At 47.1% G+C, this 4,693-nt stretch overlaps 1 pseudogene; it reads left to right on the top strand.

Annotated features, from left to right (window-relative positions):
* Positions 1-1,318: 1,318 nt before the first annotated feature.
* On the top strand, positions 1,319-3,746 carry LOC144174617 (uncharacterized; annotated as a pseudogene).
* Positions 3,747-4,693: the final 947 nt, after the last annotated feature.

The raw sequence follows: 4,693 nt of genomic DNA, 5'->3' as shown, positions 1-4,693 counted from the left end.
TTTTATCATTTCTTCAATTACGTATCGTAATATGAATTTCTTCATTCTTCAGGCAAACCTATTTATAAAACAAATTGAATTTAAAGGGGTTTCTTTTGGTCTTGTCAATTATGCTTTGCTAATATGAATGTATTCAATCAAACCTTTTATGCTTGTCAAATAAATCGTGTTTTAGTTAATTACTGTCTCAAAAAAAAAAACGAAACGAGCTCGAAACTAATATGTGTTTTCTTAGCTGAATGCAGCCACAACCGACAGTATGGAAAGTAAAGTGATGAATTTATTCAATCAAACCTTTTATGCTTGTCAAATATATCGTGTTTTACTTAATTACTGTCTCAAAAAAAAAAACGAAACGAGCTCGAAACTAATATGTGTTTTCTTAGCTGAATGCAGCCACAACCGACAGTATGGAAAGTAAAGTGATTGATAAAACATTCATCCGTTGCTGTAACATTTCGATAACTACACCCGGTTTCATTAAATTATAATCGGCATAGAAAAGTGTCCAATAAATTGTGCAGAAATGTAAATATTCAGTGACCCAAGGTGACTATCCATGCCAAAGAATTCAATAATCTAATTGCAACTTCCCTTTCACAGACCGCTTTTTGTTTGGGGGCTGTGCCTGCGCCTTCACATTTGTGCGCGAAAAGCGACTATAATGAAGCGAAACTCAGAAGTTTCCCGGCTGGCCGCTTGCGCGAGAGCATTTCAAGACGGCATATACTTCGATACAAATAACGTGTTCTGTATTAGGAAGCGTATATTAATAACTGTGAAATAATCTGAGGCAAAAAAATGCGTCGCTAACCACGGAGCTTATCGGACTGCAACTGACGCGTCGTTGACCGGCACGTCGGGCGACGTGAAAACGAGCGTCAGCGCCACCGCGCGGTTGCATCCAAGAAGCGCACGCGAGCCGCGGCGCCTTCGTCACACTTCCCTATTCTAGCCACTGTAGCGGCGCCTTACGGCGGCTACCCTGGATTCCTGCGATGTCGCTCACGCTTCTGCTGCTGCTGTTCCTGGGCGGGGCGCGGTGCCGCCCACGTCGGCGGCTGCGGCGCAGCCGTAGTGGGGGCTTCTCTGCGCGGCATGGATAACCGTAGTGTCGCAATCACGGCGGTGCGTGGAAACGGGTCGCGCAACTCTTAGCTCCCTGCGGGAGCTATATACAGGAACTCTAAGCTAGACCTTTGCTTCTCTAAAATCCTCCCTGTTCTGTGACTCAGTCGCTTGTCTAAAACATGTGCGGGTCCGCTGCTTCTGTTTGTGATGTGATGAGGCTTGGATAACCAGTTTCTACGCCTTCGTAATGCCTAAAGCAAGGCATCGGCACTGTTACGCTCCGGGATGCCGCACCGGCTACGCAGGCGTCAAAACGGAGAGAAAGCTGTCGCTCTTCAGCGTTCCGAAGGATGAAAACAGGAGAAAAATATGGGAAAGAAACCTTCATCGTGGAGATAAACCGCTTGAAGAGACCTGTGCGGTATGTGAGCTTCACTTTGAGTAACGCTTCATACAGCGTGACTATGTGCACGTTGTCGGCGACCAAGAAGTTAGAATCACCCGCGGTGTGCCCTCGCTGTCGCCAGATGCAGTTCCCACAGTCTTGCCTAACGCTCCGAAATATCTGAGCTCGAAAGCTCCGCCCAAACGCGCTCCTCGAAAACATGAAGCGCCTGCCGTGCCCGAAACCCACAACGGGAAGAAAGCCTGCAATGACGCACCCACTACTGTTGACGAGTGCCTCGAAAGTGAAGACTGTGTACCGGTGGGACTCGACAACTTGCGAGAACTGAAGACGCCGACTAAATATTGGTCGGTGCACCAGTTTCCTGGCTTTGACGGCGTTGTGTACACACTCTCAAACTTGGAAACGTGCTCCGGCACAGTTACGTCAGAAAGAGCAGGTCTCTTTTATTTCAACCCGGCCAAGCAGGCCACTTTCAAAACATTCCTCAATGGAAAACTCGTCACCGAAGGAATTTTGAGAACTGTGCTGCAGGCAGAGCAAGCCCTTCTTCACGCATCTGAACTGCTGAAGTGTCCAGGTGCGCTCTCCACTTCTGCTGTAACCGAAGGGGACCTAACGACGAAGCTTCTGGGTCAGACAAATGTCATTCGTGGCTCTTTCTACAACAAGAAGTGCACAGGGATGACAGCTAGCGAAGGTAAATATGGCATTAAGGTCGCATGCAGATTCTGTGATTGCATAGAATGTATACTGCATTCTACCCAAGAAGTGACTGCTTTGTGCGGTAATTACCGAAAGGTGCAAACCGAATTTCAGCGTAAACATTTAAAAAACCATTGTGTTCACCTTTAGGTACTGCCTTTTGACGCGCTCCGCAGTATGTGTATGTATGCCTGACCTAGCCCGGCAAGACGTCCATTCTGTTTTTACGCACAATTACATAACATAATAGGTACCTGTACACAGTTGCGGGGTACATTTATGACGAAACTGCACAACTTACTTGTGTAATAACACTTAGGATATGACGCGTGCTATGTTTGAGCCCGTGAGCAACTTCTGGGTCTAGTTTCTGCTGGCTCACCTGGAATGGTGAAGTCTTGATTTCTAACTGTGAAGTCCATACATAAAAATTTGGGTGTGACCGACAGCATCCAAATACATAACCAGTAACAAGGATTGTTTTTCCCCAAACAACTAAGATTTGTATTTTTTTTTCAGGAACACCATGTCTTTCGTGTCGTTACTTACACAAGGCCCTGCTGACTCGGATGTCTCGTCTGAGGAATCACCATCGAAAACAAGCAATGACAGCGGCGCAAAAGCTGAGATACGCATTACAAAGGCAAAGGCGCTCGTGCAGGAAGGTGCTGAGCTTGAACGGACAGGTAGAAGAATGAAGGCTGCAAACGCCAAAATTAAAAGGGAAGCATTCGAAGAGAATATCACACTACTACCAAGAAAGCAGCAACAGAGAGTGCGTCATTGTTTTGCAGCATCCAAACGAAAAAGCACGAGTGGCATGCACTTCACAAAGGAATGGATTCTTGAGGGCATCCTAATGAAAATGAAGAGTCCCAGACTGTACAAGCACATCAGGAAGCAAAATATCCTCGTACTACCCAGCAACACCACCCTGAAGAAGTACACTGCTGCTTATAAAACAGGCTTTGGTTTTTGTAAAAAAATGATGGAAGCTTTAGAAGCAAAAACAAGCTCGATGGGCACCTTCAAGCGTCACGGCGGACTTCTTGTTGACGAGATGAAGTTGTCTGAACACTTCTCAATGGTGAAAACTGGAATGCTGCGTGGCTTCGTGGATTTGGGACCCTTCACACCTGCCAAGGATGCTAACCTTCCGTGCGACCATGGCATGGCGGTGATGTTCGTTCCGTTTCCAGGAAAGTTCTCCCAGATCCTGGGAGTTTTCGCTGCAAATGAAAATGTGAAAGGGGAGCTTCTCTGCAAAATTCTTGTCGAGGCGACAATTTTGGCCGAGAAAGCAGGACTCTTCATCCACTTTGTGACTTGCGATGGGGCCACCGGGAATAGGAAGATGTGGACATTGATGGGCATTCGAGGATCCACCAGGAAGATTATCTGCAGAGTCCAGCACCCTGTTGTTACGATTTTCTGTCAGATTTCCCCCACCTGGTGAAATGCCTTCGAAACTCCCTGCTGAAGGGTGGCTTCACCACACCAGATGGACGGGTAAGGGTTCTTTTCTTTTTATGGGTTTACTTAAAATGTGTGGGAAGCAACTTAGCATGGTTTTATTAACAATGCAGGTATCTACGTACTTCGTCAAGGAAGCCTTCAATCTTGACAAGAACAACGTTGAAGGCGATGCCAGGATTGACAACTCGCCATTTCGAGCCAAGTAGCTTTGAAAAGATGCGAGTCTCCTTGGCTTTCCAGCTCTTCGGTGACCATGTGTTGCGTGGCCTGCATCACTACAAGGGCACCTTAGAATCAGACTATGGAAGAGGAGCCATAGATTCAACAGTAGTATTCTTCAGGTACTTAGATTGCTGGGGAGATTATCAAGTCGTGGTTGATGTGGTCTTAAAAATTATAGCCGGTACAACTGCTGTCCTGCTAATGTTACCTCGTATTCCTAACCGACATACTCATGACTTTCTTGCTTTTTTTGTCTGTTTCAGAATAATGAATACTCTGATAAAGGTCATGACATCCCGCTTCAAGTCTGAAGCACTGTGGCCCAATTCAGCGGGAGCATCTGCGCTGTCAAGCTTCCTTGAGTACATCACAAAGTGGGAGTGCGCCGCCGGTGGTGTTGGGTTTATCAGCGAAACAACAGCTGTCGGCTTCCGTGTGACGCTGTCAAGCGTGCTGTCCTTTCTTGAGTATGTCACAAAGGAGCTCCGCTACAAGTACCTGATGACCGCGAATCTTAGCCAGGACCCCGTCGAGAACCTGTTCGGGATTGTGCGGCAATCATCGGGCTGCAATGATCATCCCACACCAGAGCAGTTCCTCATTACTGTCAACTGCCTCAGCTTTTATAGGTTGGCAAGACCAGTGGCTGGCTCTAGTGTGGAGCCAGTGGTACTGACAGCACTTCTGGATACAGGAGATGCGTGCCCGGAAGCAACTAGCCTGCAAGAAACAATTGACAAGCTCATTGCACAAGGCGACCTTGACAGTCAGGGAGATACTGTGAGCCAGGAGCAGGCTATCCCTGTCGATCAT

Source organism: Haemaphysalis longicornis, unplaced genomic scaffold (genome assembly GCF_048455015.1).
Source record: "Haemaphysalis longicornis isolate Haplotype H1 unplaced genomic scaffold, Haemaphysalis longicornis Haplotype H1 scaffold_1, whole genome shotgun sequence".
NCBI lineage: Eukaryota > Metazoa > Arthropoda > Arachnida > Ixodida > Ixodidae > Haemaphysalis > Haemaphysalis longicornis.
This window is presented reverse-complemented; position numbering and strand designations above follow the sequence as displayed.